General features: G+C 39.3%; 1 protein-coding gene across 1 annotated transcript in view; it reads left to right on the forward strand.

The window, feature by feature from the left end:
* LOC128640329 (calsyntenin-3-like) overlaps positions 1-14756 on the forward strand; it is a 234948-nt gene that overhangs the window by 96096 nt on the left and 124096 nt on the right.

Here is a 14756-nt window from a genome sequence, read left to right on the forward strand (position 1 = left end):
TGTAATTGTAGCAGTTCATGCAGATGTAATTGTAGCAGTTCATGCAGATGTAATTGTAGCAGTTCATGCAGATGTAATTATGGCAGTTCATGCAGATGTAATTGTAGCAGTTCATGCAGATGTAATTATAGCAGTTCATGCAGATGTAATTATAGCAGTTCATGCAGATGTAATTATAGCAGTGCATGCAGATGTAATTGTAGCAGTTCATGCAGATGTAATTGTAGCAGTTCATGCAGATGTAATTGTAGCAGTTCATGCAGATGTAATTATGGCAGTTCATGCAGATGTAATTGTAGCAGTTCATGCAGATGTAATTATAGCAGTTCATGCAGATGTAATTATAGCAGTTCATGCAGATGTAATTATAGCAGTTCATGCAGATGTAATTATAGCAGTTCATGCAGATGTAATTATAGCAGTTCATGCAGATGTAATTATAGCAGTTCATGCAGATGTAATTATAGCAGTTCATGCAGATGTAATTGTAGCAGTTCATGCAGATGTAATTATAGCAGTTCATGCAGATGTAATTATAGCAGTTCATGCAGATGTAATTGTAGCAGTTCATGCAGATGTAATTATAGCAGTTCATGCAGATGTAATTATAGCAGTTCATGCAGATGTAATTATAGCAGTTCATGCAGATGTAATTATAGCAGTTCATGCAGATGTAATTGTAGCAGTTCATGCAGATGTAATTATAGCAGTTCATGCAGATGTAATTATAGCAGTTCATGCAGATGTAATTGTAGCAGTTCATGCAGATGTAATTATAGCAGTTCATGCAGATGTAATTATAGCAGTTCATGCAGATGTAATTGTAGCAGTTCATGCAGATGTAATTATAGCAGTTCATGCAGATGTAATTATAGCAGTTCATGCAGATGCAATTATAGCAGTTCATGCAGATGCAATTATAGCAGTGCATGCAGATGTAATTATAGCAGTTCATGCAGATGTAATTATAGCAGTTCATGCAGATGTAATTATAGCAGTTCATGCAGATGTAATTGTAGCAGTTCATGCAGATGTAATTGTAGCAGTTCATGCAGATGTAATTATAGCAGTTCATGCAGATGTAATTATAGCAGTTCATGCAGATGTAATTATAGCAGTTCATGCAAATGTAATTGTAGCAGTTTATGCAGATGTAATTGTAGCAGTTCGTGCAGATGTAATTGTAGCAGTTCGTGCAGATGTAATTATAGCAGTTCATGCAGATGTAATTATAGCAGTTCATGCAAATGTAATTATAGCAGTTCATGCAGATGTAATTATAGCAGTTCATGCAGATGTAATTGTAGCAGTTCATGCAGATGTAATTGTAGCAGTTCATGCAGATGTAATTGTAGCAGTTCATGCAGATGTAATTATAGCAGTTCATGCAGATGTAATTATAGCAGTGCATGCAGATGTAATTGTAGCAGTTCATGCAGATGTAATTATAGCAGTTCATGCAGATGCAATTATAGCAGTTCATGCAGATGTAATTATAGCAGTTCATGCAAATGTAATTGTAGCAGTTCATGCAGATGTAATTGTAGCAGTTCATGCAGATGTAATTATAGCAGTTCGTGCAGATGCAATTATAGCAGTTCATGCAGATGTAATTATAGCAGTGCATGCAGATGTAATTGTAGCAGTTCATGCAGATGTAATTATAGCAGTTCATGCAGATGCAATTATAGCAGTTCATGCAGATGTAATTATAGCAGTTCATGCAAATGTAATTGTAGCAGTTCATGCAGATGTAATTGTAGCAGTTCATGCAGATGTAATTATAGCAGTTCATGCAGATGTAATTATAGCAGTGCATGCAGATGTAATTATAGCAGTTCATGCAGATGTAATTGTAGCAGTTCATGCAGATGTAATTGTAGCAGTTCATGCAAATGTAATTATAGCAGTTCATGCAGATGTAATTATAGCAGTTCATGCAAATGTAATTGTAGCAGTTCATGCAGATGTAATTATAGCAGTTCATGCAGATGTAATTGTAGCAGTTCATGCAGATGTAATTGTAGCAGTTCATGCAAATGTAGCAGCATAGTTTGTAAGCTGACAGTTACAGAGAATGTGATGTTGTGCCATGCAGTTATATGTGTTTAAGCAATATAATGTTCCATAACGTAATAGTGATGAAAGTTCATGCATAAAGTATTGCTCAAATCTTGTAGATATACTCAATTCTCTCGGTGTGTAACAAGAAATTGTGTAAAGTACACCGGAACTCCTGGACCAGGGTCCGCCCGTGAATGACACTTTCCGTTATTATAACGCTCTATGAGTGATGTCACCCAATCCGTGTAGGGTCACAGGTAACTCGATACACACTTATCAAGAAGAGACATCTCAACGTGGCACAAGAAATTGACGATCAATGAGCAACAGGTAACAAACTTGTCAGCAATTCAAACTCGCATGCTTGCATCGGACTCCATTGGCATCTGACGTCACATCCACAACAGCAGGCAACGTGCATTTCGGGCTCCGCCCTTCAACTTGGCCTGACAAAATACGGAAAGCCTCCTCCTTTTAAGGCATAGACTCTAAATAGGGCGGCTCTCTATTCACACAGGGAACGCATGTTCATTATGGATTTACTTGAAACAGTGTTGACGAGGAACTATTTTCTCTTTGAAGATGCATTTTATTTGCAAACAAAGGGCACGGCTATGGGGGCCAATATGGCCCCTACGTATGCAACTCTATATGTATATGAATTTGAGAAGAATTATCTTTACACCAATGAAAGTTTTAAGAAACGTAAATTTTGGAAGATGTATATTGATGATGTCTTTATGATCAACCTTTTTCACAGAACTCAATTCTTTTGATCCAAACCTCCAATTTACCATGAATTTTGACTAACACACTCAAAACTTTTTGGACATTACTGTTTCATTGAGAGATGGTTCCTTGTCAACAGATGTGTTTAGGAAAGATACAGATAGGAATAACCTTTTGGTTTTCTCGAGCTTTCATCCTCCACAAACGATTAAGAGCCTTCCTTTCAGCCAACTTCTAAGGGCTAAGAGGATTGTTAACAGTGAGACGCGCTTAAAAGAACAATTTAAAGGGGGCAGAGCCAACCGGCAACTGAGATGGACGCATATTATGGAAGCTCTGCATTATAAATGTTAAAAAATGCTTTATTAGCGGCTGAAAATCATAAAAAATGTATGTGGTGGAGTGGATGCTACCTACTGTGGACCTGTATATGCTAGTGAGTGACTGCCGAGTCTCAAGATCCATGCCGAACTAAGTGCTTACATTGAAACAGATCGCAGCACACGGCTATATAACGCGATTACTGATCAGCACACTCAACGTGGATATTGAATGCGATATTCCTATGCATTTGACATATACGACCCATTCCATCCCTTGTCTGCAAGAAAGATTATAATATATGGCTTAACGAAGATTCAGACTATCAGTAGATGTATAAATATTTCATATGAAGGGAATCACCATGTTGCAGGCTATGTGGAAAGAGGAACTCACCCAGCTATTGCAGGCACATTTTCTGAGATTGAATTTCTCGTTATCAGAAGCCTTTGGGATTGCTCACTTAACAGAGGAGACTGGTAAGCCGTGTGCAGCCATAGCTATTGAAGCGGCGCCTATGGTGATGGTTGCTACCAGCCATGTGGCAGACCTTTATGAGGGCGATACTCCATGTAAACAGTATAACTTGGTGTTACATGTAACAGGCGGTCCACAGTATGCCTATGATAAGGATGATATCGCTCACTATGGTCTACAGTCTAACAGGAGAGAAAGGGATCCGGACTGTGTCTCCATGATACATACAGTGCTAGGGGACAAGGAACTTCCATTTACAGTCGCTGCTGAGAGCAGGGCTTCATTTATGCGGTCTATAGAAAACGGCATAGCGGTGCCCCAATCAGTTCCTACCCTAAACCAAATCAGCACCCGTAAGGCCTGGGAAAGTCTAATCTTTCATGTGATGTGGATACCATGGCAGTGTGAGGAAAGGTCGTATGCAATTTTGGTCACTAAAAGGGCTTTATTACAACCCCATGCAGTGCCCCACATTGTCACACAAACTCTCAAATGGGACCCTGGTGTTTCTTTTTTGTGGGACACTAATGGATTGCAGCCTGCTTCCTAGCCGGAGACATTTACAGTTATACATCAGATGAGCTGTTATGGACTAGATTTTTACTGGTTACAAGGGTCTCCACCGTAGTGTAGTATGATGTTTTTCTATTCAAATTACTTTATTAATATGTTTAATTTTATGTAGATAGACAGTTAAAACTATATGCAAAAGTTGTCTTATATGTTTATATGGTGACGAGAGGAGAGTTTACACTGAATGTACTGATGATGTATTTCAATATTTATCAATATAAGACATGTGCCCGATTGGAGTTCTCCAAATGTATTATACACTTATGTGTCACATTCCATTAGTTTTGTTTCCACAGCATTTTTATAGCCTTGGTGACAGAAATGTAAATTAATCTGAGTGGTGATTTGAAATTGGCTCAGAGCCCTATCACAACCTAGCAACATTTTGTTTAGATTTTAGTAGTACCCTGATAACTTTGATGTTATACATTTATGTTTATTTCACTCATTTAAATGTTGTAAAGAAAGAGAAAAAAACTAAATTTATGCTTACCTGATAAATTACTTTCTTTTACGATATGACGAGTCCACGGATTTCATCCTTACTTGTGGGATATTAACCTCCTACTAACAGGAAGTGGCAAAGAGCACCACAGCAGAGCTGTATATATAGCCCCTCCCTTCCCCTCCACCCTCAGTCATTCGGCCGAAGGTTATAGGAAGAGAAAAGGAAAAGCTAAAAAGGTGCAGAGGTGACTGAAGTTTACAAAAAATAAAATAAATCTGTCTTAAAATAACAGGGTGGGCCGTGGACTCGTCATATCGTAAAAGAAAGTAATTTATCAGGTAAGCATAAATTTAGTTTTCTTTTACAAAGATATGACGAGTCCACGGATTTCATCCTTACTTGTGGGAAACCAATACCAAAGCAATAGGACACGGATGAAAGGGAGGGACAAGACAGAGACCTAAACAGAAGGCACCACTGCTTCCTCCCAAAGATAGCCTCAGAAGAAGCAAAAGTATAAAATTTGTAAAATTTGGAAAAAGTGTGAAGGGACGACCAAGTTGCAGCCTTACAAATCTGATCAACAGAAGCATCGTTTTTAAAAGCCCATGTGGAAGCCACAGCCCTAGTAGAATGAGCTGTAATTCTTTGAGGAGGCTGCTGTCCAGCAGTCTCATATGCAAGGCGGATGATACTCCTCAGCCAAAGAGAAAGAGAGATAGCCGTAGCTTTCTGACCCCTACGCTTTCCAGAATAAACAATGAATAATGAAGATGAATGACAGAAATCCTTGGTTGCCTGTAAGTAAAACTTTAAGGCACGGACCACATCCAAGTTATGTAACAGACGCTCCTTCTTAGAAGAAGGATTAGGACACAAAGAAGGAACAACAATTTCCTGATTAATATTCTTATTCGAAACAACCTTAGAAAGGAACCCAGGTTTGGTACGTAACACCACCTTATCAGAATGAAATATGAGATAAGGCAAATCACACTGTAATGCTGAAAGCTCAGAAACTCTTCGAGCAGAAGAAATAGCAACCAAAAACAGAACTTTCCAAGATAATAGTTTAATATCTATGGAATGCATAGGTTTAAATGGAACCCCTTGCAGAACTCGAAGAACTAAATTCAAACTCCAAGGAGGAGTAATAGGTCTAAATACAGGCTTAATTCTAGATAGAGCCTGACAAAAAGACTGAACATCTGATACATTTGCCAAACGCTTGTGAAACAGAATTGACAAAGCTGAAATTTGTTCTTTTAAGGAACTTGCTGATAACCCTTTCTCTAATCCTTCTTGAAGAAAAGACAAAATCCTAGGAATCCTAACCTTACTCCATGAGTAACCCTTGGATTCACACCAATAAAGATATTTACGCCATATCTTATGATAGATTTTCCTAGTGACAGGCTTTCTAGCCTGTATCAAAGTATTGATAACTGAATCAGAGAATCCTCGCTTCGATAAAATCAAGCGTTCAATCTCCACGCAGTCAGTTGCAGAGAAATTAGATTTGGATGTTGGAAAGGACCTTGAATGAGAAGGTCCTGTCTCAACAGAAGTTTCCACGGTGGCAGAGAGGACATGTCCACTAGATCCGCATACCAAGTCCTGCCTGGCCACGTAGGCGCTAACAGGATCACTGAAGCTCTCTCCTGTTTGATTCGAGCAATCACGCCTGGGAGGAGAGGAAACACATAAGCTAGGCTGAACAACCAAGGAACTGCCAAGGCATCTATCAGTTTGGCCTGAGGATCCCTTGACCGGGATCCGTATCTTGGAAGCTTGGCATTCTGACGAGATGCCATCAAATCCAACTCCGGCCTGCCCCATCTGAGAATCAATGAGGCAAATACCTCCGGGTGAAGTTCCCACTCCCCCGGATGAAAAGTCTGTCGACTTAGAAAATCTGCTTCCCAGTTCTCTACCCCTGGGATGTAGATCGCTGAAAGATGACAAGAGTGGGCCTCTGCCCAACTGATTATCTTGGATACTTCTATCATCGCTAAGGAACTCCTTGTTCCCCCCTGATGATTGACATATGCCACAGTCGTTATGTTGTCCGACTGGAATCTGATGAATTTGGCCGAAGCCAACTGAGGCCACGCCTGAAGCGCATTGAATATTGCCCTCAGTTTCAAAATATTGATTGGAAGTAGAGACTCCACCTGAGTCCAAACACCCTGAGTCTTCTGGGAATTCCAAACTGCACCCCAGCCCAGAAGGCTGGCATCTGTTGTCACTATCACCCACGAGGGTCTGCGGAAACAAGTCGCCTGGGACAGATGATCCGGCGACAGCCACCAAAGAAGAGAGTTTCTGGTCTCTTGATCCAGAATTATTTTTGGAGATAAATCTGCATAATCCCAATTTCACTGACCGAGCATGCACAGTTGCAGTGGTCTGAGATGAAAGCGAGCAAACGGAACGATGTCCATTGCCGCTACCATTAATCTGATTACCTCCATACACTGAGCCACTGATGGCCGAGGAATGGACTGAAGTGCTCGGCAAGTATTCAAAATCTTTGATTTTCTGACCTCCGTCAGAAATACTTTCATGGCTACCGAGTCTATCAGAGTTCCCAAGAAAGAAACCCTTGTCTGTGGAACAAGTGAACTTTTCTCTATGTTCACCTTCCAGCCGTGAGTTCTCAGAAAAGGCAACACTGTGTCCGTGTGAGATTTTGTCAGATGATATGTTGACGCCTGAATCAGAATATCGTCCAGATAAGGCGCCACCGCTATCCCTTGTGGTCTGAGACCCGCCAAAATAGACCCTAGAACCTTTGTGAAGATTTTGGGTGCTGTAGGCAACCTGAAAGGAAGAGCCACAAACTGATAATGTTTGTCCAAGAAGGCAAACCTTAGAAACCGATGATGATCTTTGTGGATTGGAATATGAAGGTAAGCATCCTTCAAATCCACAGTAGTCATATATTGACCCTCCTGAACCATTGGCAAAATTGTTCGAATTGTCTCCATCTTGAATGATGTAACTCTTAAAAATTTGTTTAGACACTTGAGGTCCAAAATGGGTCTGAACGTTCCCTCTTTTTTGGGGAACACAAATAGGTTTGAGTAAAACCCCTGTCCCTGTTCTAATTTTGGAACAGGACAGATTACTCCCATAGTAAAAGGTCTTTTACACAGCGTAAGAACGCCTCTCTCTTTATCTGGTTTGCAGATAATTTTGAAAGATGAAATCTCCCTCTTGGGAGAAAATCCTTGAATTCCAATTGATAACCGTGGGTCACTATTTCTAGTGCCCAAGAATCCTGAACATATCTTGCCCAAGCCTGAGCAAAGAAAGAGAGTCTGCCCCCTACTAGATCCGGTCCCGGATCGGGGGCCACCCCTTCATGCTGTCTTAGGACCAGCAGTGGGTTTTTTGGATTGTTTACCCTTATTCCAGTTCTGATTGGGTCTCCAGACTGACTTAGATTGGGAAAAATTCCCTTCCTGCTTTGTGGAAGAAGAAGAAGCGGGGGGTCCTCCTTTAAAATTCCGAAAGGAACGAAAATAATTCTGTTTACCCCTCATTTTAACCGACCTATCCTGAGGTAGGGCATGGCCTTTACCTCCTGTAATATCAGAAATGATCTCCTTCAATTCTGGCCCAAAAAGGGTCTTACCTTTAAAGGGAATACAGTTGCAAGAAAAAGTATGTGAACCCTTTGGAATGATATGGATTTCTGCACAAATTGGTCATAAAATGTGATCTGATCATCATCTAAGTCACAACAATAGACAATCACAGTCTGCTTAAACTAATAACACACAAAGAATGAAATGTTGCCATGTTTTTATTGAACACACCATGTAAACATTCACAGTGCATGTGGTAAAAGTATGTGAACCCTTGGATTTAATAACTGGTTGAACCTCCTTTGGCAGCAATAACTTCAACCAAACGTTTCCTGTAGTTGCAGATCAGACGTGCACAACGGTCAGGAGTAATTCTTGACCATTCCTCTTTACATAACTGTTTCAGTTCAGCAATATTCTTGGGATGTCTGGTGTGAATCGCTTTCTTGAGGTCATGCCACAGCATCTCAATCGGGTTGAGGTCAGGACTCTGACTGGGCCACTTCAGAAGGCGTATTTTCTTCTGTTTAAGCCATTCTGTTGTTGATTTACTTCTATGCTTTGGGTCATTGTCCTGTTGCAACACCCATCTTCTGTTGAGCTTCAGCTGGTAGACAGATGGCCTTAAGTTCTCCTGCAAAATGTCTTGATAAACTTGGGAATTCATTTTTCCTTCGATGATAGCAATCCGTCCAGGCCCTGATGCAGCAAAGCAGCCCCAAACCATGATGCCCCCACCACCATACTTCACAGTTGGGATGAGGTTTTGATGTTGGTGTGCTGTGCCTCTTTTTCACCACACATAGTGTTGTGTGTTTCTTCCAAACAACTCAACTTTGGTTTCATCTGTCCACAGAATATTTTGCCAGTACTGCTGTGGAACATCCAGGTGCTCTTGTGCAAACTGTAAACATGCAGCAATGTTTTGTTTGTACAGCAGTGGCTCCCTCTGTGGTATCCTCCCATGAAATCCATTCTTGTTTAGTGTTTTACGTATTGTAGATTCGCTAACAGGTTGTTAGCATTTGCCAGTGACTTTTGTAAGTCTTTAGCTGACACTCTAGGATTCTTCTTCACCTCATTGAGCAGTCTGCGCTGTGCTCTTGCAGTCATCTTTACAGGACGGCCACTTCTAGGGAGAGTAGCAGCAGTGCTGAACTTTCTCCATTTATAGACAATTTGTCTTACCATGGACTGATGAACAGCAAGGCTTTTGGAGATAATTTTATAACCCTTTCCAGCTTTATGCAAGTCAACAATTCTTAATCGTAGGTCTTCTGAGAGCTCTTTTGTGCGAGGCATCATTCACATCAGGCAATGCTTCTTGTGAAAAGCAAACCCAGAATTGGTGTGTGTTTTTTATAGGGCAGGGCAGCTGTAACCAACACCTCCAATCTCATCTCATTGATTGGACTCCAGTTGGCTGACATCTCACTCCAATTAGCTCTTGGAGATGTCATTAGTCTAGGGGTTCACATACTTTTTCCACCTGCACTGTGAATGTTTACATGGTGTGTTCAATAAAAACATGGCAACATTTCATTCTTTGTGTGTTATTAGTTTAAGCAGACTGTGATTGTCTATTGTTGTGACTTAGATGATGATCAGATCACATTTTATGACCAATTTGTGCAGAAATCCATATCATTCCAAAGGGTTCACATACTTTTTCTTGCAACTGTAGCTAAAAGCTTATGTTTTGATGACACATCAGCAGACCAAGATTTGAGCCACAATGCCCTACGTGCTAAAATAGCAAATCCTGCATTTTTTGCCGCTAATTTAGCAATTTGAAAAGCTGCATCAGTAATAAAAGAATTAGCTAGCTTAAGAACCTTAATTCTATCTAGAATGTCATTTAATGGAGTCTCAACTTTAAGAGACTCTTCTAGAGCCTCAAACCAAAAAGCTGCTGCAGTAGTTACTGGAACAATGCAAGCCGTAGGTTGTAAAAGAAATCCCTGATTAACAAATAATTTCTTTAGTAGACCCTCTAATTTCTTATCCATAGGGTCCTTGAAAGCACAACTATCCTCAATAGGTATAGTAGTACGCTTAGCTAGGGAAGATATAGCTCCCTCTACCTTAGGGACCGTTTGCCATGAGTCCCGAAAGGTATCTGATATAGGAAACATTTTCTTAAAATTAGGAGAGGGAGAAAACGGTATACTTGGTCTATCCCATTCCTTACTAATAATTTCCGAAATTCTCTTAGGAACCGGAAAAACATCAGTGTAAGTAGGAACTTCCAAATATTTATCCATTTTACACAATTTCTCTGGAGGAATCACAATAGGATCACAATCATCCAGAGTCACTAAAACCTCCCTAAGCAACAGGTGGAGGTGTTCAAGCTTAAATTTAAATGACATAGCATCCGAATCTGTCTGAGGCAAAACATTCCCTGAATCAGAATTTTCACCCTCAGACAGTAATTCCCTGATCCCCAACTCAGAGCACTGTGAGGGAACATCGGAAATAGCTAATAAAGCATCAGAGGATTCAGTATGCACATTAATACCTGACCTACTGAGTTTACCCTGCAATACTGGTAATTTAGACAATACCTCTGTAAGGGTAGTTGACATAACTGCAGCCATCTCCTGCAGAGTAAAGGAATTAGACGCACTAGAAGTAATAGGCGTCGCTTGTGTGGGCATAAAAGGTTGTGACACTTGGGGAGAATTGGATGGCATATCCTGATTCTCTTCAGACTGAGAATCATCCTTAGGAACACTTACTTTATTTAAAATATGCTTTTTACATTGTAAAGCCCTTTTAGTACAAAAGTTACACAATGTTAGAGGGGGTTGCACAATGGCTTCTAAACACATAGAACAATGAGAAACCTCAATGTCAGACATGTTGAACAGACTAGTAATACCACAAAAGTCGTTTAAACACTTATTTACAGCATAAAATAAACATTAGAAAAAACGTGTACTGTGCCTTTAAGAAAATAAAAAGTGAACAATTTTTCCAAAATGCACAAAAAACGTTAAATTATTCCCAAATTTAACTTAATATCGTTGGTTAATCCAAAAATTACTGCACCCAGAAGCAAAGGCAGAAATAAGGCTTTAGAAGTACTTATATCAACATCTAGTCAAAAGATAGATAAAAATACTTTCTGCACCTCTGCTGTGGTGCCTACCTGCCCCCAGAGTACTTTGAATCAAGTTTCCAACCCTTCAGACCAGCTACATAGTCCAGGAGCCACCAAGTTACTGTGTGCTGCTGCTAAGCCAGAAGGAAGTGCGCATCTGAGCGCGCGAAAATAGGCTCCGCCCCTTAAGGTAAAAAATCAGAGTAGGCCCAAACAACACCGCATGGGAATGCGGTTTTGCACTAAAGTAGAAATACACACACAATACAACCCTCAAGCATAAAACCAATAAGTTTTAAGTGCCAAAAAAAACATAAAACATTGTTTTTTACATTGTCTCCCATGTCACATAATGCCCAAATATCAACTAATGATAAATAAAATATAGGGACTCCAGTAACACCCCTCTTAGGTTTTACTGCTTACCCCATTCCCATACAGGGAAAAAATGCCAGCCAGTTCTGATACACCAAGTCTCCTCAGAAAAAAAGGCTGCACTTACCTTAATGCTGCTTGTAGCATGAAACCGGTCTCCACACTGAAGATGTCTCATGGTTACCTTCAGAAGTCTTGTGGGAACCAGCGTGGATCTTAGTTACAAAGGCTAAGATCATCAAACCTCAGGGCAGAAATCTTCTTCCATATCCCCTTGAGGAAAATAGTACACACCGATACCATTTAAAATAAAAAACTTCTTGATTAAAGAAACTAATACTAACACATCACTTTACCATGTCTTCCTAGTATAACACAGGCAAAGAGAATAACTGGGGGTGGAGGGGAAGAGAGGGGCTATGTATACAGCTCTGCTGTGGTGCTCTTTGCCACTTCCTTTTAGCAGGAGGTTAATATCCCACAAGTAAAAGATTAAATCCGTGGACTCGTCATATCTTTGTAAAAGAAAATAATTAACTATGCTGTTGTTATGCTCCTCCACACTGTTCTATTTAATTATTTTAGGGGAGCTGATATATCAATATTCATATAACTATAGAAACATTTTTCTTTATTGCCAGAGAGTTGGAAATGCGATGGCTATGGTTTAGGGTCAAAGCATGACTTTCCATTAGGACCTACCTAATTTTTCAATATAGCTTATACACCAGTATTTGGGTATAGGGCCCGTACCCAAGTGATATGGTTTAAATGTTTACAAGAGTGGATTACAAATCCACATTTAGTCTGGTCTTGGTGTAACTACATTTCGGGTCTCAGTCTATATAGGTAGTATTGGTGATGAGACTGCAGACCCTTTATACTAGTCATCCTTACTCCATGGTACTAGCTGATGGCCTAAATAGTCATACTACTTTTCCATTATGTTTAGGGACTTGGTATAATCTTGAATCTTAGACAAAACTTCTACTTCATAGCACGCAAACGGTTAATATAATTTAAGTAATGCCTACCTAGTTTATATAAAGTCTATATGGACCTACTCAATTAACTCTATTCAGTTGTTACTACAGGTTATTGCTGCGTATTTAATATTTTGATTACCACATGGAAAATGTTTTAATTTTTGTCTGTCAACTCTATGGCATATTTATATAGCTAATAATTGTTATTTGACTGTGCCACAATACTTCCCAAGAACGACAAGACGATCAGATGAGGTTAACATCTCTCAGTAACTTTTCTCTAGCAAACTATCTCTATCTTAGCCGTACAAGAGTCCCATAACACTTAAATCACCCCCCCCCCCCATATAATAAACCTCCTATTCTAGGAGGATTAACTATGCAGTTTTTCTCGCCTATACCGCACCCTAACTAGTATCCTTATTCATACTTCTTGCAGTGCAACATAAGATTGATCATATTTCCCCTTCATAGCTTAGCAAGATTAACATTTTTCTTTTTCACTGTTACCAGCTTTATTACAGCTCTTGAATCTATATATGTATTTATATATTTGTATGCACAGGAAAATAATTCCTTCTCTATAGTATTTAAAACCCTGCAGGGTCCATGAACGGCCCCATCTATTATTGGAGGAAACCACATTTGTTATAAAAAGAGGTTCTACCTTTATATTGTACTATAATATTTTTGCTGTTCTACACTTTTCAATGTTAAGTACTGTTATTGTCTCTGAATGAGAATAATTGGCTAACTGTCATTCCTACTTTGATGTACATGTGCATATTATTGTACCTGTTGAATACCTCAATAAAAAATTTAAATAAAAAAAAAAAGAACCATTTCAAGACTTCTTTTGTAGATTTTAAAGCAGGGGTTATCCACCTGATTTATTACAAACTCATAAACTTAAAGTAAATTCAATTCCCCGTAAAAATTTAATTTATAAAAAAAAACACCAAGAGGACACTGAATGACAGGATTCCTTTTGTGGTACCATATGGATACCATATCCCACCTTTAAAAAGGATATTTAAAAAACAAACAAATTTCTGGCAAACACTTTTAAGGATTTTCCTTTATTTTCCTACAAAAGGAAACGGAATCTAAGAGATACCTTAGTAAAGGCCGATGTGGGAACTGGACAGAATAGAGTAGCCGATAGTGCAGTTAATAATGGCACTTTTCCGTGCAATAATTGTGCACAATGCAACTCAATCCAATTAGGGGACACCATTACACATCCGAGATCTGGTAAACGGTTGTCTATTAGAGGGCACTTCACTTGTGAATCACACTTTGTGGTTTATGTAATTAAATGTCTGTGTGGTCTAGCCTACGTTGGTGAGACCACCAAACCAATCAAAGAAAGGATCAAACAACACAAAACAGCCATAGGCAAACTTGATCCTTCAGCTCCTGTAGCCCATCATTTTACACTTTTGGGTCACAATAAAAGTCAACTTAAATTTCAAGTGGTAGATGGTGTGGGCCCTTTAAGGAGAGGTGGAAACAGACAAAAACTGTTATTTGAAAAAGAAGCATTATGGATCTAAAAATTGGATTCTATGACTCCCTATGGCTTGAATAGGGAAATAACTTGGGGTACATTTATCTAGGGACTGAGACTCATCTGTATTCCTTTTCTTTTAGTGAGGAGTATAGATATTAGACGTCAGGACTAGCGAGAGAAGTATTGCCCTACATATTTATGTACTCCATATATTGGCATTCCTCTTTAGCTTTCCTGTTTTTCTTTTCTTTTTTTTTTTTTTATTATTTATCTCCTGTATAGCATAGGATGTCTCTTATTAGACTTTACATACGTGTGGATTATAATTTGTGTATTACCATATTGCATAACTACTCATTATATATATGGGTTATTGATCGCTGCTATCAATTACTAGTACTGTAATATTGCCTAGATTTGGAATATTATATGTTGACTGGAGGTACATGTCTGCAATGCTGTTATCACTTATCACTATATTCCAAAGAGGAGACGCCGTGTAGGCGTTCCTATACACAGAGTCTATGCCTTAAAAGGAGGAGGCTTTCTGTATTTCTTCAGGCCAAGTTAA

The sequence above is a fragment of the Bombina bombina genome, chromosome 9 (assembly GCF_027579735.1).
Source record: "Bombina bombina isolate aBomBom1 chromosome 9, aBomBom1.pri, whole genome shotgun sequence".
Taxonomy (NCBI): domain Eukaryota; kingdom Metazoa; phylum Chordata; class Amphibia; order Anura; family Bombinatoridae; genus Bombina; species Bombina bombina.